This window comes from Microtus pennsylvanicus, chromosome 5, assembly GCF_037038515.1.
Source record: "Microtus pennsylvanicus isolate mMicPen1 chromosome 5, mMicPen1.hap1, whole genome shotgun sequence".
Taxonomy (NCBI): domain Eukaryota; kingdom Metazoa; phylum Chordata; class Mammalia; order Rodentia; family Cricetidae; genus Microtus; species Microtus pennsylvanicus.
This window is the reverse complement of record NC_134583.1, coordinates 57,942,214-57,965,550: the sequence shown is the minus strand read 5'-3', so window position 1 is coordinate 57,965,550 and position 23,337 is coordinate 57,942,214.

Here is a 23,337-nt window from a genome sequence, read left to right as displayed (position 1 = left end):
GAAGCTCAATCTTACTACAAGGAACTTGTTGAACTATGTTAATAGCAGATTTATTCATAGTAGCCAGGACATAGAAACAATCTAGATGCCCCTCAACTGGGGAATGGGTAAAATGAAATGTGGTACATTTACACAATGGAGTATTACTCAACTGTTAAAACCAACGACATCATGAAAGTTCCAGGCAAATGGATGGAACTAAGAGGATATTAACTGTACCAGAGACTCAGAGAGATGGCCCAAAGGGGGATTCATGGATTTCCTGGGGAAAGGAGAATAGGAAAGATCTCATGGGTGGACTGAGGGCAGGTAGGGATGGGAACTTGATGAGATAATATGAACTTGAGAGTTGGATGGAGGGGGAGAGTAATGGAAGAGATGACTTAATGTGGGGGGCATTTTGGGGTCAGGTAAAAACATGATGCAAGGAAAACTCCCACAAATCTACAAAGATGTCCCCAGCTAATCCTAGAGATATCCTAGCAATAGTGGATAGGGTGCCTGAACTGGCCATCTCCTGTGGTCAGATTGGTAACTACCCCAACTGTCATCAGAGAGCCTTCATCCAGTAACTGATGGAAATAAACATAGAAATCTACAGCCAAGTACTGGGTCAACCTTGTGGAATCCTCTCGAGGAGAGGAAGGAAGGGTTGTAAGAGCCAGGGGGCTCAAGAACATCACAAACAACTAACCTGGGCTCATAGGAGCTCGCAGTCTATTGGCTGACAACTAGGAAGCCTGCTTGGGACCGACTTAGGTCCCCTACATAAGTGTGGCAGTTGTGTAGCTTGATCTACTTGTGGGCCTCCTGGTGGTGGAAGCACAGTCCCTAAGGCTTTGGTTGGCTTCCAGGAACCTATTCTTCACCTTGGGTTGCCTTGCCCAGCCTTGACACAGAGGGAGTTTAGTCCTGCCCCTACTTGATATGCTAGGCCTTGTTGACACCTAAGGGAGGCCTGCCCTTTTCTGAACAGAGGTGGAGGATGAGGGGCTTGGGGAGTAGGGGCAGAGGGGAGATGGGGAAAGAATGGTTGGAGGGTGAAGGGGAAGCTGCTGTCAAGATGTAAAATAAATGAAAAAAAAAAACAACAACAGAATGGAAAGTTGGGTGTTTTTGTTGTTATTGTTGTTGTTTTGCTTTGTTTTGAAATAGGGTTTCATGTGCCCAGTGTGACTATTTAAATAAGAAATGTCCCCATAGACTTGTATGTTTAAATACTTGATCCCAAGTGTGTGGTGCTATTTGGAAAAGTTTAGGAGATGCAGCTTTACTGGAGGAGGTACATCTCTGGGGCGAGGTAGAGTATATAGCCTCCCCCTCCCACCTCCTTCACTAGGGCCCTGCCCCTGATGTCAAGCTGTCACTGATGGATTCTTAGCTCTATAGAATCATAAGCCAAAATCAACTCTCTCTTCCTTCAGTTGCATTTGGTCATGGTGTTTCATGATGGCATCCAAGATCGCCACAAACCCACTAAGTAGCTGAAGATGACCTTGAACTTCTTATTCTCCTGCCTCTACATCTTGAGTGCTGGCACTGCAGGTGTGCACCGCCACAACAGGTTTGTGAAGCTCTAGGGATGGACCAAGGCCCCCAACATAGGAGCATGAATAGGGAAAGAGTACAAACTATCTTAGCTAAAAGGAGAAATGTTGAATTACGACCCAGAAGCCAAGTTCTGGCTAGGAAACTGATTAGTTATTCTTCTCATTCCTGTGCACAAACACTCAACAAGAAGAAGCTTAGGGAAGGAAGGGTTTATTTCAGCACACAGTTTAAGGGCATAGTCCATTACAGCAGGAATGTCGTAGCAAAAGGAACACGAGGCAGCTGATCACACTGCATCCACCTGCAGAAAAGATGTCAAGTGAGCCTGGGCTAGAAAGCCTCAAGCCTGCCCCTAGTGCCCCAGTTCCCTCATTGCAGTCCTACAGAGCCAGCAGAGGGGAAGAGAAGGATGGAATTCCCCACATTCAGGAAAGATGGGACTCCTGGAGCTGGACCCCTTTGTAGTTCACAGATACTCTCCTTGTGTAGTAGCTTCACAGAGCTAGGGATGTGGAGCTCTCCGGGGTGTCCTTTTTAAAGACACTAACTCAATTTCCAAGTCCTTGTCCCCTTCACTAATCACCTGGAAAAGGCCCCGCCTCTTACTGCAGTCACCTTGAGCTCTGGATTCCAGCTATGGATGGGAAAGAGGATCAAGTTACAGAAGACGGAGTAGCTGATGGCTGTGATCTCTGAAGATACTGCCTCATCAAGCATTCGTTCCTATCAAAGAACATTAATTATATGGAAATGCAGACTATAACACAGTCATTCTGCTGAAATGAAAGCAAGAAAGCAAAGTTATTGGGGAAAGCAAAGGATGCGTCCCCATCTGCTGGCCCTCCATGGCCTTGCTGTGATGGAGAATGAGGCATGGGAAAGGGACCAAGGGGAGACCCTGGTCACCAGCTAGCAAGGTGACAAGATGACTGAGGTCTCAGGAGGAACTAAGTCCCACCAGAAGTACTGAGTGAGTGTAAGCCAAGCTAATTCCACTGGAGCCTGTGGGAGGCCCAGCACAGACTCCAGCTAAGCCCTTCCCAGACCCCCACCCCAAACATGGCATGTCTTTAAGACTGCTATGTTGGGGTCTCATTTGCTACATAGCAATGGATATCTAATACAGAGGGAATAGTCGGCATATTTCTACATATGCTGAAAATACCCACTTGCTTAATTTTGAGAACTCAAAACTCTTCCCTTCTCCACATTCTAAAAAGTTATTCATTTTATTTTACTCTGAGATGGTTCCAGTTCTTTTCTTTTTAATTCTATTTGGCTTTTTTCTCTTCTTTTTTTCTTTTTTTTAAATCTTTTTTTTTATTGAGAAAATGAGAGGAAAAAAAAACCAAGTTTCCACCTCCTCCCAGCCTCCCATTTCCCTCTCCCTCCTCCCACCCTTCTCCCCCTCCTCCCACCCTTCTCCTCCTCCCCCCACTCCTCTCCCCTTCCCTCTCCAGTCCAAAGAGCTGTCAGGGTTCCCTGTCCTGTGGTAAGTCCTAGGTCCTCCCCCCTCCGTCCATATCTAGGAAGGTGAACATCCAAACTGGCTAGGCTCCCACAAAGCCAGCACATTACGTAGGATCAAAACCCCTTGCCACTGTCCTTGGTGTCTCATCAGCTCTCATAAGGAGCTAATCCAAATGAGTCTGTCACCTGTCAATCACCTCAAAAGGAAAATGCTCCCACAGGGAGACTGTCTGATCTAGAGAATTTAGCAAATTGTATAGAGTCTAAGCATGTGGGTGAGCACAATAGTCCCTTTGGTCACTCTCCACCCTCACCCACAGTTCAGCTAATCTAAGTAACCAAAAGGTGTTTCAAAAACATGAATATCTGTGTGCTAGGGTGCATTTGTACATAAATGATTTATTTCCCACACTAGGACCTAAAAACTATGATACACAATGCAAATGCCTGCCTTCTGGTTTTTGTCTATAAAGAAACACTATACTGTACTTTACTAAAGAATACTATTTTTTACAGTTTTTAAATTATGTTGAGAAATAATCGGAGGTTCCCTGCTGATCACTTTTAAGTGTTCAACTCAGTATTAAACACACTTGCCATCTTATCCCAAGGTATTAGTCAGGGTTCTCTAGACTAGAACAGACACAATGACCACTTTATGCTAGAGAAGCTGAGAATCCTGTAGTTGCTCAGTCCAAGAGGCTGATGCCTCTGCAGTCCAGTCTGGCACTGAAGACCTAGGGGATTCCTGGAGAGCTGCTGGTCTTCTGTTTATATTGGAATCTCAAAGATTCTAGTACCAAGGAAGGCATGATGCCCCAAGAGAATTGACAAGCTGGCCAGCAAGAGTGAAGAAAAGCAGATGAAACTCAAGTTTGCTTCTTCCATGTCCTCTATCTGGGCTGCAACCAGATGTTGCAGCTCACATTTAGATTTAGCCTTCCAATTTTAAACAGATTGATCAAGGAAGTCCCTCACAGGATGCCTAGTAACTTATATTTTGGTTGATCCCAAACCCAATCAGGTTGACAAGAAAGATTAGCCCTCAAAGCAATCAACACCACCATCCTCCCCTCATCTGGCAAAAAAAACCTCTAACTCTGTGGTCATTACTGAAAAACTCACCACCATGCTCTGAACACTGGGAGCCTTTATTTTGCTGTCTCTCTGTGGCCCTGATCACTTTAAAGAGTGATGTAAGTGTAATCATATGGCATAAGCCTTTTTGTGGCTCAGTTATTTTACTTAGCACAATACGGTCCAGGTTCATCCATATCATGGCATATATCATAAGGCCCTTCCATCTAAAATGCTAAATAATACTCCGTTGTGCAGATGTAGCACATTTGTTTACCCATGTGTCCATTGATGGATGTCTAGTTGCTTCTACACTTTAGCTTTTGCAAGTAATGTTGCTATGAGCACAATTCCTATTCAGGACTGTTCTCTGCTAGCAAGCCAAAATGATTCTTATGTTTTCAATGGTTATATGAGGAAAAACAAAGGAAGAAGAATATTTTGAAATATATGAAATTGAAGTTTAGATTCCAGTATGTAGAAACAAGGTTTCTTTGGCATATCACATACTTGTGACTTACACATGCAGAAACTATGGAGACCACAGAGTCTAAATTAGCTATTGATCAGCTTTAAATACAGATTGTCTCTCAACTATTGGGTGCTTGGTCCCCACTTGTATATATGTACATGTATGCTTACTTTTGAGACATGGTAGAAATTTTGGGATATGAAGTCTAGCTGTAAGAAATGGGGGTGGGCCAGCAGCACAGACATTAAGGGCCTCATTGAATAAATGGGACCTCCTAAGACTGAGAAGCTTCTGTAAAGCAAAGGACACTGTCACTAAGACAAAAAGGCAACCCACTGACTGGGAGAAGATCTTCACCAACCCCGCAACTGACAAAGGTCTGATCTCCAAAATATATAAAGAACTCAAGAAACTAGACCGCAAAAGGCTAATCAACCCAAGGGCACTGAGCTGAACAGAGAATTCTCAACAGAAGAACTTCAAATGGCCAAAAGACACTTAAGGTCATGCTCAACTTCCTTAGCGATCAGGGAAATGCAAATCAAGACAACTTTAAGATACCATCTTACACCTGTCAGAATGGCTAAAATCAAAAACACCAATGATAGCCTTTGCTGGAGAGGTTGTGGAGAAAGGGGTACACTCATCCATTGCTGGTGGGAATACAAACTTGTGCAACCACTCTGGAAAGCAGTGTGGCGGTTTCTCAGGAAATTCGGGATCAACTTACCCCTGGACCCAGCAATACCACTCTTGGGAATATACCCAAGAGAGGCCCTATCATACAACAAAAGTATATGCTCAACTATGTTCATAGCAGCATTGTTTGTAATAGCCAGAACCTGGAAACAACCTAGATGCCCTTCAATGGAAGAATGGATGAAGAAAGTATGGAATATATACATATTAGAGTATTACTCAGCAGTAAAAAACAAGGACTTCTTGAATTTTGCGTACAAATGGATGGAAATAGAAAACACTATCCTGAGTGAGGTAAGCCAGACCCAAAAAGAGGAACATGGGATGTACTCACTCATATTTGGTTTCTAGCCATAAATAAAGGACATTGAGCTTATAATTCGTGATCCTAGAGAAGCTAAATAAGAAGGAGAACCCAAAGACAAATATATAGGCATCCTCCTGAATATTAACCTTCATCAGGCAATGAAAGGAGACAGAGACAAAGACCCACATTGGAGCACCAGACAGAAATCTCAAGGTCCAAATCAGGAGTAGAAGGAGAGGGAGCACGAGCAAGGAACTCAGGACCACGAGGGGTGCACCCACACACTGGGACAATGGGGATGTTTTATTGGGAACTCACCAAGGCCAGCTGGCCTGGGTCTGAAAAAACATGGAATAAAACCAGACTTGCTGAACATAGCGGACAATGAGGACTACTGAGAACTCAAGAACAGTGGCAATGGGTTTCTGATCCTACTGCACGTACTGGCTTTGGGGGAGCCTAGATAGTTTGGATGCTCACCTTACTAGACCTGGATGGAGGTGGGCGGTCCTTGGACTTCCCACAGGTCAGGGAACCCTGATTGCTTTTCGAGCTGATGAGGGAAAGGGACTTGATCGGGGGAGGGGGAGGGAAATGGGAGGCGGTGGCAGGGAGGAGGCAGAAATCCTTAATAAATAAATAAATTTTAAAAGAAATTAAAAAAAATAAACTGCTGTCAACCCCCCCCCCCAAAAAAAAGAAATGGGGGTGGGGCAAGTAATGCCTCTCTCTCTCTCTCTCTCTCTCTCTCTCTCTCTCTCTCTCTCTCTCTCTTTCTTGCTTTCTTGTTGTCTCAATCTCTGGCTCACAAACTCCCTCTCTTCTTTATAGGAGCTATAAGGTAAGCAATCTCGGTGACATGCTCCAAACTAGCCCACTTCACCACATCACCAAACTAGCCCACTTCACCACAGGTCCGAGCAATGGAGTTGGCCGTGGGCTGAAGCTTCTGAAACCCTGAGCTGAAACAGCACTTCCCTCCCTTTAAGTCGTCCACACAAGTCAGGGCCACAATGTTGAGAAACACTGGCATGGCTCCTCTCCAGCCTTTTAAGGAGATGTTAGTCAGCCTTTCCCCCACTTAGGTAGCACTTGCTTTGTTCATTTTTAATACCTGCTAGAGCTCATTGCATGATATATATTCCATACTTCTTCATCATTCAGGAGCTTGATTGAGGTTTATGAATTCAAAACATCACAGAGGATATCCTTAGACATTTAATATCCAACCATGTAGCTTCTTTTCTTTGGTATGTGTACAGATTGCGTGTGTGTGTGTGTGTGTGTGTGTGTGTGTGTGTGTGTGTGTGTGTAAAACAACCACGGGAGCCATTCCTCAGACACTATGTACTTTTCTGAGACAGGTTCCTTTGCTGCTCCGGAACACGCCAATTTATCCAGGCTAGTGAGCACGAATCCACCTGTCTCCTTCTCAGGCTGGCTAACTACTATTGGCTTTTATTTATTTATGTATTCATTTATTTATTTAGTAGTTTCTGGGGATCAAACCCATGTCCAACAGAGCTAGCTCCCTAGCCTGACATCTAAATTCCTCACTGAATACCTCATTCCTACACATACACATATACATCCAAGACCACATACCTATCAAAGACAACATCCCTGTCTGCTTATTTTAATGGCCCCAGAGTAGAGCACAAAAGCAACAATTGGTTGCTTCAGCAAATACATCTTCACGATGTAAATTGAAAGCAAAATTAGAATCCTGTCCAAAAACTGAACATGTCTCAGACAAAGGGACTGGAATGTCAGAAAAATCTCACGTCTTTAGCAAAGAAAACCTTCCCCTGCACAGCTCTTTCTGCATATCTGTCTACTCTGCCTCCCTTTTCCTCGGCAATTTGAGTTATGTTTAGTAACTATTCCCCGAGATAGCATATTCCTCAGTGACAAGATTTAATTAAACTTCCTGCAAAATAATTAGTGAGGCTCTCTTAAAAGATGGTTTTAAAACACCAGAGTGATACCAAGGAGCAAATAGAGTTAACACTGTCATCAGAGATCAAAGTCATCAGAAAACGTGACTGAAAGTGTAACCTCCAGCTGCCACTAATGAAGAAGTACACAGAACCGCGAAATTCTCCCTCTCGGGTCTTATTTGACATGGAAAATATCCCAAAGGAAGCTTTAACATGGTAAATTTCCATTAATTACATAGAAAAGAATGTTCTCCTCATAATTTACTACCCAATGTGAAATGTCAGGGGAAAGCTCTAAGTGTCTTTTATGCTATATCTCATCCTCCACACAGGGAGTATTGGGATGAGCAAGCGGTACCTTCATCCTGTGAATGCATCCTTGTAGTGCAACATTTCACACCAATTCCCCTCTGCCCTGGTGCAAGTAACTAACATGACACCTGGAGGATGAAGATGGGGATGGCGTGGAGAGTCGCCACAAAGCCAGGAGAGGGATTGGAACAAGATACAGCCCCTAGATTTGGAACAATAAGCCTCAGGTCAATATTTGGTCACTCTGTGGGCATGTGGCTTTTTTCTCTCTGAGTTTTATGATCCAACTATGCATCACCATGGTCCACCTGTTCTATGGGCAGCACCATGGTCCATCAGTTCCATGAACATCACCATGGTCCTTCTCTTCTATAGGCAGTACCATGGTCCTTCTGTTCTATAGGCAGCTCCATGGTCTTCCTGTTCTATAGGCAGCTCCATGATCCATCAGTTCCATGGACATCATTATGGCCCTGTTCCATGAACATCACATGGTCCACCTGTTCTACAGGCAGCACCATGGTTCACCTCTTCTGTGAACATAACTATGGTCCTCCTGTTCCATGGGTATCATCATACCTCACCTGTTCCATGAACATCACCATGGACCATCTATTCCATGAACATCACCATGGTCCATCTGTTCCATGAACATCACCATGGTCTTTCTGTTCCACGGGCATCACCATATTACACCTGTTCCATGAACATCACCGTGGTCCATCTGTTCCATGTATATCATTGTGATCTACCTGTTTAGTGGGTATAACTGTGTTCATAATGTAACAGTTGCAGCTCCAGCACCATCTCTGTCTGCACACCGCTATGCTCCCTGCTGTGATGACAATTTACTAAACCTCTGAAATTGTGATCAAGCCCCTTCAATTAAATGCATTCTTTATAAGAGTTGCATGGTCCTGGTATCTCTTCACAGCAGTGAGAGCCCTAATTAAGACATCCTCAAAATGGTAAACATGCTGATTCTGTACAGTAGCCACATTCTTAACTTCCATTCATTACATATGTGTTGGGAGGATGTTTGTATGTCTAGGCATGAGTGAGAGTTTGTGGGTGAATGCATATGTATATATGTGTGCTTGAGTATGGAGACCAATGGTCAATATGAGACATCATTGTTTAGAAGCTCTGGCTTGCTCAGCCTGATTTTCTATACAACTCAGAACCTCCTATAGTGGTAGCACCACCCCCATGGGCTAGGTTCACCCACATCAATCACTAATTTACAAAATGCTCTGCAGACTTGCCTATAGGCAATTTGGATGAAGTCATCTTCCCAACTGAGGTTCTTCTTCCCAGATAACTCTAGCTTATATGAAGTGGACAAAACCAAACCAAACAAACAAACAGAAACTAGCAGTATACAGACCATGCTTGCTCCCCCAAAACAAGAACTTTTGAAAATGGTGGACTTGATGAAACAGCTCACAACTCCAAATTCTTACTTAAAATTTCATCACTTTCAGGGAAGAAGCAGAATTGAAGAGGCGCCTCAGTGAGTAGGGGCAACTGCTGAGCAAGCATGAGGACCTAAGTTTGAATCCTCATCAGCCATGTGAAATGTTAGATGTGGCTGCACATGTACGTATCACCCCAGAGCTGTGAGGGTCAGAGGTAGAAGGATCTCTGTTGCTTGCTGGCTATTGACCATCGGAGTAGCTCCAGATTCAGTGAGAGACCCCGATCTAAGTGAACAAGACAGAGAATAATAGCAGGGCAGAACAGTCCAAGTCCTCCTCGACACATACACGAGTGTGTGCACACACAGGCAAACACACATGCACACACACACACAAGAATAGCAGAACAGTCCAAGTCCTCCTCGACACATACACAGGTGTGTGCACACACAGACAAACACACATGCACACACACACAAGAATAGCAGAGCAGAACAGTCCTCCTCGACACATACACAGGTGTGTGCACACACAGACAAACACACATGCACACACACACAAGAATAGCAGAACAGTCCAAGTCCTCCTCGACACATACACAGGTGTGTGCACACACAGACAAACACACACGCACTCACATGCACACAGACATAAAAACATACAATAACTGAGAGTTTAATCAATCCCTACGCTTTATCTCTCCATGTCGTGGCTTCATCATATGAAGAAAACCCAGTCCTCTCAGTAGGTGGTTATGGGGATGAAATGCATTTGATACACTAGAACCTTGAGGTAGCATGTGTCATAAGCCATTCATACAGAAAGCTCCCACTGCTATTGTTGTTTCCCATAATACAAAGCTTCTGTTAAGTGAGTCCCTTATCCTACTGCTGCTGTGTTCTTCCAGATAAAGCAAATTAACCCCAGGCCACTCGTTGCCTTTAAATCTTGATTTCAACTGTACCCAGACAAGATTCTCTCATCCTCTCAACTCTCTCTTAATATGTCTGCTGATTGTTTTTTCTTAAATAGGGTTAGATTGTTTTCCACCCAAAGGGCTCAGTAGAAAAAATAGGCATGAGGGAAAATCTGTTTTAGCCATTAACGATGTCTCTCATTCTCCCGACGACCTAAGTGGCTGGCCCATGCTGACCTTTCTCACTTCCCATCCACACACAGGTTTCCTTTAATTTTAATAGAAGCAGCACTGGGTCAACCCATCACAACCTGTGACCTCTCCCAACAAAACAAGGCCCCAACACAGGACTCAAAAGTTCAGGGAGCTTCCAAGCACAATTTAAAATAAATGCTCACGTAGGTGCTATGGTCAGCACTCAGAATTTGTCTCCAAGTGATTTGCATGCTCGGAGCAATATTCTCCAATGTGCTGGCCCCATTGGGGAGTGATTTGCATTCAGGGAGGAAAGGCTAATATTAAAGTTTTAGCAATTATTGAAACACATCCACTTGGTGCTCCAATAAATTATTCTAACCCAATTACTAAAAACATCACAAAACATTGCTGTGTGCTCAGAGTCATTCTGCCCAGGAGCCTGTATTTGTGGGGTAATTAAAAGCACAGCAGCAAGGGCTTCTACTCAAATATTTGGGGTGTTTTGTGCCACTTGAATTAGTTCTCTTAGACACACAAAGAAAGAGCTCTGTCTACTCCTTGCTTTTTACACTTCTGTTTTCCCCAGCCCCTGGCTGCTGTCACTTCCTGCTCCTGGTACCTACAGGTTCTTTCCAATTCCAATCCTACCAAACAAAGTGCTTATGCAGTGATACACACACACACACTTTCTTATTTGTTTAAAGGACTGTGGAGACTGATCAGAGTGAATCTAGGGACCCAAGTTCAAACCCTAACAACCAGGTTCAAAAAAAAAAAAAGCAAAACTGTGAACCACATACGTACCTGTAAGCCCAGTGTCATGGAGGTAGAGACAGGATCACTGGGCTTTCTGACGGAGAGACAGAGATCCTGTGGGTCTCAAGGGAGTGAGGCAGAGAATGATAAAGGAGGACACATCCTACTCTGGCATCCGTGTAACCACATACACGTGCACACACACCCCCCACACACAAACAAACAAACAAACACACACACACACACACACACACACACACACAGACCCTGCGGGTCTCAAGGGAGTGAGGCAGAGAATGATAAAGGAGGACACATCCTACTCTGGCATCCGTGTAACCACACACACGTGCACACCACACACACACACACACACACACACACAAACAAACAAACACACAGAGAGACGCAAAAGCAGATTTTTATCATATTTTGTGCCTTTACAAGGTCAGGAATATTCATATTTCTGGAACAAATTTTTCAGTAATACCCCTGGGGGATTGTTGCCAATTATAAGAAAAAAAGTGTTACAAAGGCTACAGTAAACTCTCAAGTTCACAACGTTGTGACAAAGCCAAGTTCAAATTCAGACCCGATTATTTCAAGTTTCCCACCTCTCCCTCCTGACCATATACCTTTCAATAATTGTTTATCATCTGTCCATATGTGCTGGACACTGAACTAAACTCTGAGGATATGGACAGTGAGGAAGCCAAGCGGACTCGTGTCCTCTTGGATCTTGTGTCCATTCATCTGTGTATGAGTCAGGGAAGCTGAAGTAACAAACAGAACCATTGTCTCCACAGAATACAGCAAGCATCGCTTTCTTCTTCCTGTCATACATAAACAGGGGTGGTTGGGACCATAGAGAGTCACATGTCCATGCCTCCCTTTAAAGCTGGTGGAGAAAGCTAATGTCACTAGAGGTCAGAAGTCACAATGTTGCAAATATTTGCTACAGAGCTCCTGCCAGGAGGAGGGGGATAAGCGTCCTGCTTAGAACCCCAGGTAGGAGCTCTGCGGTGAATTCATAAACAAGCCAGGTCTCCAGTACTGTACTTAGGAGTCTTTCATCTCCAAATATCATCTCTGTCAGACCACAGGGATCCCAGGGATCAAACCCAGACATCATCACAGGGACATGAGACACGCACTCCTCCATAATTAGGCTCATTTCCCCCCTATCCCCACTATATTGCAGGCAGCTAGCTCAGAAGCCAAGATCTGAAGGTGCAAATAAATCCAGCCGGAAGCGGAGAATGGCAGTGGAGGCACATCTCTGCCTGAGTTAACTTTTCACAATCGCTAGCCAAAGCCAGATGTTTTCAGCAGACCACCTCAGGACCGCAGCACAGATATGATCCTTCCTCAGTCTCATCGATGGCTTCCTTCGTCACTAGTAGTCTCCTGCGTCAGAGCTGCTGGACTAAGCAGCATTAGCTATGTTAGGCTGTACATCAATATTGACAGGAGCCCGTCAGTGTACCCATTTTATAGAAGGAAACAAAGATCAAGAACTCCAGTCTAAACAGCTGTCCTTATACCAATAGATAAGTGTGGTCCTCACCCCTCATCAAGGAAACTACCTGCACCAGATGGAGACTTACAGAAAACCACAGCTACGCCAAATGCAGAGCTATGGAGACCCAGCCCAGCAGTGGATCTAGAATACAACTCCTACACCTAAGCCTCGGGGATTGCTGTGGAAGAGGGGCTGAAAGATTGGAACACCTAGAGGATCAGGGAGTTCACTGTGAAATCGTGTCTCCTAGGAATGCCGGGAAGTCAAATGCAGTCATCGGAAAGTCTCACCCACATGACTGCCTAGCTCAACATGAGCTGAAGAAGGACATTCCAGTGTGGATGCCCATGAAGCCTCAGCACTGGACAAAGAACGGTAGGAAAGTAAGGAATGTTGAGAATAGGAAAAGCAGCCTTCCCCAGGGAAGATACACCCGTGTTACCTACTACCATATGGTCAGCCCTGAAAACATACACGTAGTTGTTTATTTTTACTTGTTTGTTTGTTGGTTTTTTTTAACTCTGTCTTTTTGGAGAGTCCGCCATCCAGATCTCAGATGATCACATAGAGACTTATTCTTTCTTATGAATGACTGGCCTTAGCTTGGCTTGGTTCTAGCCAGCTTTTCTTTTCTTTTTTTTATTTTTATTGAGTTCTACATTTTTGTCTGTTCCCCTCCCTGAGTCTCCCCTCCTCCCCCTTCAGCCCTCCCCTAAGGTCCTCATACGCCCAATTTATTCAGGAGATCTTGTCTTTTTCTACTTTCCATGTAGATTAAATCTATGTAACTCTCTCTTAGTGTCCTCATTGTTGTCTAAGTTCTCTGGGATTGTGATTTGCAGGCTGGTTTTCTTTGCTTTATGTTTAAAAACCACCTATGAGTGAGTACATGTGGTAATTGTCTTTCTGGGTCTGGGTTACCTCACTCAAAATAATGTTTTCTAGTTCCATCCATTTTCCTGCAAAATTCAAGGTGTCATTATTTTTTTTCTGCTGTGTAGTACTCCATTGTGTAAATGTACCACATTTTCCTTATCCATTCTTCAGTCGAGGGGCATTTAGGTTGTTTCCAGGTTCTGACTATGACAAACAAAGCTGCTATGAACATAGTTGAGCACATGTCCTTGTGACACAATTGAGCATCCTTTGGATATATACACAAAAGTGGTATTACTGGGTCTTGAGGAAGGTTGTTTCCTAATTTTCTGAGAAATTGACACACTGACATCTAAAGGGGCTGTACCAGCTTACATTCCCACCAGCAATGCAGGAGTGTTCCCTTTTCCCCACAACCTCTCCAGCGTAAGTTGTCATCAGTGTTTTTTATCTTGGCCATTCTTACAGTTGTAAGATGGAATCTCAGAGTTGTTTGGATTTGCATTTCTCTGATGACTAAGGATGTTGAACATTTCCTTAAGTGTCTTTCAGCCATTTTAGATTCCTCTGTTGAGAGTTCCCTGTTTGGGTCTGTACTCCATTTTTTTTATTGGATTATGTGTTCTTTTGATGACCAATTTCTTGATTTCTTTGTATATTTTGGAGATAAGACCTCTGTCTGATGTGGGGTTAGTGAAGATCTTTTCCCATTGTGTAGGCTGTTGTTTTGTCTTGTTGACCATATTCTTTGATTTACAGAAGCTTTTCAATTTCAGGAGGTCCCATTTATTAATTGTTTCTCTCAGTGTCTGTGCTGCTGAGGTTATATTTAGGATGTGGTCTCCTGTGCCAATGCATTTAAGTGTGCTTCCTACTTTATCCAGTTTTTCTTAACTTAAATTACCCCAATTATAATTTGTCTCTTGGTCTTTTATCTTTCTCTATTCTATATACCTTTCTTTACTTCCTAGTTCTGTGGCTGGCTGTGTAGTTGAGTGGCTGGACCTTGATGTCCTCTCTCCTTCTCCTATTCTCGATCCTCCCTCTTCTCGTTTTCTTCTCCTGATTATTCTCTCTGCCTACCAGCCCCTCCTATCCATTCTCCTGCCTAGTTATTGACCATTCAGCCCTTTATTTATTTTTAATTTATTTATTTTATTTTTTTATTTATTTAGTCCAATCAGGTGTTTTAGACAGGCAAAGTAACACAACTTCACAGAATTAAATAAATGCAACAACATAAAATAATGTAACCCATCTTTGCATCATTAAACAAACATTCCACAGAATAAACAAATGCAACACATTTTTTAACCAATATTCCACATGCATATATACATGAAACATTATATAGACAGAGCAGGTTGTACTTATGTCTTTAAGAATATATAGCATTGAGAAAAGAGGCCAAATTTTTTAAAAAATTAAAAAGTGTTAGATGGGAGAGTTTGAAGAAGGCGAAGGGGGAAATGATGTGATGTCACAATCTCAAAAAGAGAAAAAAAATCTTTTAAAAGGAAAGAAAAGGAGCGGGCGCTCAGCTCAGGGAGCATGCACAAACACTGAACTTGGGTCTTTCTTCTGCCTGAACACAGCAGCTGGAGCTATGGTCCCTCTGCCAGCAACACCAGAGGAAAGACCATGGATGGGCTCATGGCCCAAAAGCTACGGAAGCCAAAACTCATGCTTCCCAAGAACAGGAATGAGCAAATTGTTCCATGGTCCAAAGAGTCAGCAAATTCAATGCAAATCTGAATCCAGCAACAGTCAATATGAGGAAAGGAACTCGTTCAAGGTGGCTACTCTGCTCCAGAGTGCCAAGTGCAGACTATGAGTCCCTATAGCGCCAGGCCTACACACACAGTGTCACCTTCTCTGATCTTCAGCAGCATTACAAATGTATTTTGTTGGTGTGGGGAAAGGCAGGGTCTCACATAGCCATGGCTAGCCTCAAATTCCATATTTAGCTCAGGCTGACCCCAAACTCCTGATCTGCCTGCCTCCACTTCCCAAATGCTGGGATTTAAAATGTGTGCCACCACTTTTGGTGTGTTGTGGATAAGAAATCTGAGCTTCACAGAGGATGAGTGAGTTGCCTATGGCCACACATTTTTTAAGATGCCCAGCACCTCCACAGACCCTGTGCTATCTGACATCCTACTTCCTAGTCCTCCATGAATAAGCAGTTCTGCTTGCTTTAGAGCCTCTGGGACCAGCTAGGCAAGCAAGTTCAGAAGACTGAGCACACACACACACACACACACACACACACACACACACACACGAGTCAGCCTAGGGCCAGGTTGGAAGTCCCCCCTCCCCCGCTCCGAGTTGTACCTGACAAACCAGTTAGCTCTGGCAGCAGTGGGGGGAAGGGAATAAAAATGGAGAAAGGAAAGAAGATGAAGGGTAATACGGGAGGAAAGTATAGGGGAGGGGGCTGAAGAGGCAGAAGGACCAACCCTAGTCTCCTCGAGACCACTCACAAGGCATTTAGTACCACGTAGTGGGCCGAGTGCTTTTCATGCCCCATTTCATAAAATTTTCACAGATGGCACTAAAAGACACTACAGACTGGGGCTCAGCACGGTCAGGGCTTTTCCCAAGGTCATGGCATCAGTTATCTCAGGGTTTGCGGTGATAGAATTATCCAAGGCAGCAAACAAGGAAAGAGGGTTTATTCTGGCTCTCGGCTTAGAGGGGAGAAAGTAACCACAGTGGTGAAGGCAGAGGCTCCACGGCAGTGAGTGTGTGAAATGGCTTGCTCGCCTCTCCACCAATAGGGAAGCGGAGGTGGAAACAAGGCTGGTGTGTAACCCACAGTCAGTGCCTACTGCTACCACCCCCAGAGACTGACTTCCTCCAGATAGGTCTTAATGATCCCTAGTATTAAATAATCCCTGGCTCTGAAACACTGCCACCAACTGGTGACCAGCTGTTTGCCCACAGGAGCCTGTGGGATGCACTCTATAGCCACACCCTAGAGAGGATTCAGCAGGTTAGAAGAAAAGTCAAGACTCAAACACATTTAAGCTCCAAGTCTCCCCCCCCCCGCCCCCCAGGTCAGCTGAGAAGAGCAGGATGGGTTTAGTGTGAACCAGAGCTCCTGGGGGCATGACCCAGCTTCCTGCCTCTAGGAAAGCAGCAGGCAGATGTGGCTTCCCTCCAAGAGGGGGTTCCTGTCCCACAGACTCACAGATTTCCTCTCTCCCAGCTGTTTCCAGCGCTGGCTGTGAGCAGCACACGCTGTCTCCAGAGAGCTTCTTCCACTGGTGTCAGAGTCAGACTAATACTGCTGAAATTTGACCCCCTAGAATCCCCAAGGAGCCACTATACAGATGTCCCCTCCTGGCTCAGCTCCATCTGCCCATCCTCCTGCTCCCACTCCCACCAGAACACACTCCTGATAGTTCATACCCTTCCTGGCTCTGCCTCTGCAGAAGCAGACTGAGACATCCCACTTCCCCTGTTCTCCATCCCCGCCTCTGCTCACTCGAGCCTCCTCAACACAAGCTTCTGACTTCTTGTGGCAGCCTCCAAGAGAGGAGAAAGGGGGAGAAGGTGAAATGATGGAGATACGGGGATCCAGGCATCTGAGAGAACGCAGCCAACTCCACCGGACCAGCAACGCCTAGCCGCCCCCACGTCCACCTGCCCTCGGCCCCATGCACTTTGAGTAATTAAGAGCAGATGGCCCCTCGCCTGTGCCAAGCCTCATTAACTCCTTAATGCTACTCTTCTGGAGACCGGATGGTTGGCCTGAAAAGCCACTTTTGGAGGTCACCTGACTAAATGATGCCCAGCTCAGAGGGCTGCCCAACTCCTCTTAGGCTGGCAGCTGCCCCTGTTATTCACCAAAACTACCACTGATGACCAGATGGGCTGGAAAAGGGGCATGGATGGGCCTAAAAGGAGGGGGGATATGCTGAGTGAAATGACTCAGGCCTCTGTGGCCTTGAATACGCCACTGAATGCGGGTGTCTATTCTATCGGCTCGCAAATGGTTATGGAAATAATAACAGTAAAAATAATTGTATATTGTTCTAATGGTGAGAATTGCTCCTTTAATGGTGATAGTCATTACTCTGGTGCTAATGGAAACACTGCACCAAACATGTTATAGGTGTTATTTTTATCTGTCTTCGTAACTGCCCTCTGAGGTGGTATATCATAGGATCTTTTCATATGAAACCATTTCTGGGGAGATATGAAAAAAAATCTATTGAGCCCAGGTATGGGAACCAACAACAGCCCAAAGCAATGCTGACACTGAAGTCTATGAGCCAATGGCTCGATTGAGGTTGCTTCTAAGCACATGAGTGAGGAACTACAGAAGCATGGATGAGTCTAAGGCAGCTGTACTGGAAGCCCACTCAGTGTAGGTGGCAGTCATGAAAGCGGAACTCCTGGGGCTCTCTGCAGGGCCCTGAAGGCAGCTCCCCAGGTCACTAAGGTTCTCTCAGGGTGGCTCAGCTAAGGATCACATCAGCAGTCTCTACCTGCTGTAACCTGCGCATCCAGGAAGTTGCAGGGACTTCCTGGGAACTCTCAGTTGTTTATTTCTAGCGTCTTAACAGCGTCCCTTTAGAACTTCCTGAGTCATCAGGAGCTTTCACCTGAATGTTTCAGTGGAGAGGAAATAGCCGTACAACAGACCTCCACTTTAGAGATGAGACAAACTGAGACTCAGAACAGTAACTTGTACTTTGAATAAGAGATGCTCCCACAGGCTTGGTCTTGATCTCTAGCTAGTGGTGCTGTTTGGGAAGAAGCTTTGGGAAGTAGAGCCTAGCTGGTGGCTATAGACCACAGGAGGTGAGCCTTGAGGTTATGGCCCAACTTTGCTTCTTATCCCATTTCTGCTTCCCAAACTTGCAGACTGTGAACAAATCACACTGCACATTCCATCCTTCAGAGATCTTCCCACTCCGGTACTTCAGTTTCTCTATCATTAAGGGCTAAATCTCTCGAACTGTAATTCAGAACAAATATGCTCCCCAAGGTCACACTTTCTCCCTCTATCCTCATATGGCAGAAGAGCACACAGGCCCCCATAAGGCTTCTGCTATAAAAGCACAGCCTCCGTTTGTGAGAGCTCCAACATCATTAATCAATTCCCCAAAGTCTTACTTTTAAATTCTACTCTATCTGGTTTAGGTCTCAACATATATCATGCTATACCACCATTCCTACCTACCTTAGAGGGACATTCAACCTCAAAGGAAAAGGAGAAACTATAAAAGCAGTATCTAGTCTTTGACACATCAGACTTTTTTACCCCCTTAAAGCATTAAAGACTATTTCCAGGGACAGTGGAGATTGCTTATTTGATAAAGTAGTTACCAACTGAACATGAGGACACAAGTTTAATCCTCAGCGCCCAGGCAATAAGCTAAGTATGGTGGTCATGCTTTTAATCCCATCCATCCCTCAGCAGGCAGGACAGGAGGATGACTGGGACTCACTGATGAGCCAGCCTAAACTACTCCTGAATCCCAGGTCCTAATAAGAGGCCCTGTTTCAAAAAACTAAATGGATATCTTCTGGTGAACAGCACCCAAGGTTGACTTCTGACCTTCACAATACACATGCATGTGCACGCACACACACACACACACACACACACACACACACACACACACAGACACGAACCCAAGCACATATAAACTCATTTATTACTCAATCTACTCTACCCAGAGTGTCTTTTAAGACCTAAAATTCTAAGACTTACACCAGAAACTTCCTGTTCTTTGCAAAGCTTCTTACCACCTTAAACAAGGGAAATATGACATGTGCTTATCTGTAGGTTTGGAAAAAGTTGATCAAAGAGAAAACTCTGAGTAGTGATTGTCCCTGACAAGAAATTCAACTGGAGTATATCATGCAATTATTCAAGAATCTGGTGTACATTGATCAAGCTGCCGGCGATCCCGACCCAGGGAAGGTGGTGAGATTCAGAGGGAAGTATGGGTTATAGAGAAGGGCCTCATAAAACAAGATTCTATTGCCCACATACAACATTGGACTTGGAGAACTAGAGAAAGACTGGTGCCTACTGGAGCACAGATGTGGAAGAACACAGAGCAGTTCATACTAGTGTCTTCTCTTCACATTTAAAAAAATGCCTGGCCAAAAAAAAAAAATCTCATTTCTTCTAAAGGATAAGGGTTGTCTGGGCATGTTCAGTGTGTGAGCCTCTTATGTCAGTACACTTTTTTGAATGTCTATTGCACTTCAATAGAGGAGTGTTTGTTTTTTAATCAAAGGCAAATGTTGCTAGGGAGAAACAGCAAGTGCTTGGAAAGCCTGTGTTCTACCAGGTTGCTGTTCCAATGTTTGTTTGTAGATTACAAACACTCACATTCACTCCCAGAATATCTACTCCTGAAGACAAGTGGGCACGGGGCTCACTGGCTGTCCTACCAGTGGGGGTTAGTTATGTTGCCAGTTTGACACAATCTAGAGTCAACTGGGAAGGTAGTCTAGATCTGGAAAGGGCCTGTCTAGGTCAGGTTGGCTGCAGAGCTTGTCTGTGGGAGATTGTCTTGATTACATCAATAGGTTGAAAGACCCAACCCACTGTGGGCAGCTCTATTCCCTAGGTAGGGGGACATGGGCCGTATAAGAGTGGAGGAAGAGGAATGAGAACTAGCATGCTTTAACTCTGTGCTCTCTGCTCTTGACCGGGAATGTCATGTGACCGGCTGCTTGAAGTACCTGCTGCCTTGATTTCCCCATAATAATGAACTATAACCTGGAATTGTGAGAACAAATCCTTTGTCCCCCAGGTTGCTTTAGTTGGGTGTTTTACCACAGCAAGAGAAAAAGTAACGAGGACCCTGCCTCATCAGTTCCCCATCACTAAGGTCCCTCAATCCCTCTGGTCCAGCTCTAGAGGTGTTGTTCCCCACACTGTCCAGTCACTCCCCACACCCATCAACTGTCCCTCCTTTCAGAGCACGCTGTCCCCTGCTGTCCACATGACTCCTTCCCATCTCCTCCAAGACTTTCCCAACTATCTCCTCAGTGAGATTTCTTTTTGCTACTGCAGTCCACTCAATAACAGCTGCCCAAGGTGCCCAGGTCCTAATCCCTGTTCACATGCAAATGGACAATGAGGGTCACTGGTGCCCTGCAGATGTGTTTGGCTGGTAAAAGGACTGCACTGGATCCTTCTGTAAGGTCAGTAACATCACATGGGTCCTCAAAATGAGATGTGAGAGAAAGAATGAAAGGGTGAGAAACAGAAAGGGGGGCTGGGAGTGGAGTATTCTAGAATGCTGCCTTTGAACTGAGGTGAAGAGCCCATTAATCCCCTAAATTTAAGAATGCAGAGAGCCTTCAGAAGCTAGAAAGACAAACCAATTCTTCAGGGCCAAGGAGATGGCTCAGTTGAAAAGGTAACTGGCATATAATCCCAACAAATGTAATCCCTCCCCAGAATCCACGAGAAAACTGGGCATGGTGCCCTGGGCTTGTGATCCCAGTACTGGGGACTGGAGTGAGGAAGATTCTTGGAGATCATCAGCCAGCTTGCCTAGCAGACTCAGTAAGGTACAGATCAGAGAGAACCCTGCAGTGTCTGAGGAACCACAGCCCGGTTTGACCTCTAGCCTCAAAGTGCACAAACACACCAGCACATACTCACACACACACACACACACACACACACACACACACACACATGACGGACAGGAGGGGGACAGATTCTTTTCCAGAGCTTCCAAAAGCAAACAGAAACATAGTCCTGTATGTCCATTATAAGCTTTCGACCTCCACAAGCAAGACATAACACAATCATGATTTTAATCTACTAAACTGGTGGTAATTTATCTCAGCAGCAAGAGGAAGCTCCTCAGCCACCTCATCTGAAATGTGACTCTCCGCTGTGTGCTCGTGCATGTATTTGCATTCATACATAACCTTATCCCTCACCTTGATTCAGTCTCTGCACACCACCATCTGGCAACGAGTCAATGAGAAAACCATGGCTGATGACCCCCGTGCACACACAGGAATGAATGCACACTGGGGTCCATGGTCTTTGGCCATTTTGGCCACTGCTGTCTCTAGTGGCCTTGCACCCAGACCCTGACCTGTAGCTATTAAGGGACTAGACACGCACAAAGTGACACTTACTTGTTTTATTGGTATTCATGTGAAGTCACTTTTACTTCTCAACCATTAGCACTGGAGGTCCGGGATCTGTCTCTTTTATTTCCTGCTCCATCATGGCACCCCTACCAAGGACATCTTGACAACCTGGAAGAAAATCACAAACACGCATAAAGCCATCAGGTCAGTGCTACCTTAGCTTGCTACATCCAAATCCTAACGTTGTTAGCATCCTAGCTAGTCAAGGGCCCTCATATTTTATTTGATTGCAAATATGTATAATTCCAAGTTCACTGAAGCAGCAAGAAGCAGCAGAAAAAAAAATCCACTCAAGTCTGTAATTTACAAAGCAAATTCATCCAGCAGAAGGATTCATCTTCAGGAAACAGTGGGATTCAATTAAATTTTGGGGGAAAAGAAAGAAGCCACCCCCGGTCATCACACTTTTAGATGTATTATTCGCCAACCTCGGGGAAGTGGTTTGAGGCCAAGGCTGGCCATTTGGTTTCAAGAAACTGGTGGTGCCTTTTCTCCCTGAAGAAGAAATGCAGCAGGCAGGAAAAGGGAGACTGATTGTTGCCCCTACCATGTGTTCTTGCCATTAACCTTTACATTCCTGGGGGCCGTTATAGAGCCAAATATACCAGACAGTGATCCAATGCATGATAGATAGCTGATCATTAAAGACATGGGGAGACCTGGGGGCCATTATAGAGCCAAATATACCAGACAGTGAGTCCAATGCATGATAGATAGCTGATCATTAAAGACGTGGGGAGAGGGAGGAAGGATGGGTGGATGAGTGATGGATGGGTGAATGATAGGTGTATGAATGTATGTGTGTATAGACCGATGAAAGTAAGAATAGATGTGTGTATGCATGTATGGATGGATGGATGGTTGAATAGACAGATGGATAATAAGTGAATGGTAGCTGTATGAATGTATTTGTGTATAAACTGATGAAAGAATGAATGGATGTGAATAGTAGGTATATGAATATACGTATATATAGACTGATAAAAAGTAAGGATAGATATATGAGTTGATAGAGGATGTTGAACTGATGATAAATGGATGGATATATGGGTGATTTTAAACCTATATCAAATGCCTACATCCCCATTCATCTAATGATGGTCTAGAATTCAACCTATTATTTCTCAGCCCATCCACCCACTCTTCTTAAAAGTCTGACTCAGGCCATCTCAAATGCAATCTGTGAGCATACTCCTGAACATTGTCCCAGGTTCCTCTGATCCCAATCAAGCTTGAGAACACATGCCCTGTCCATGTTTGATGCTTCCTAACACAAAGCATCCTTGTGGTGATTTCCCACCCCAAGAGAATTTCCACAGGTGAGCTCCTTCATTCAAAGTGAGAAACAAATACTGATGACTTTCCTCCTGAATGTCACCCAGCCTTTCTAAATGCAGCCCTACCCATGGTCCCTCCAAGATTGCTGGATGACACACCTCCTTGCCTTCCATCTCTCTTCTGTCTCATTTCCTGTCTCCTCTACATCCATTTTCTGAACCTTGCGAACCAGTTACTCTCACCGAAAATCTTGTCTCAATTTCTGCAGCTGAGAAAACTCAAACTAAGACAATATTATTACTGTCATAGGCAACCATATTATCAGAGAACACCAAGACAGAGAAAGGTTAAGTGACGTATCTACAGTCATGCATCTAGGAAAGCCAATATTCAG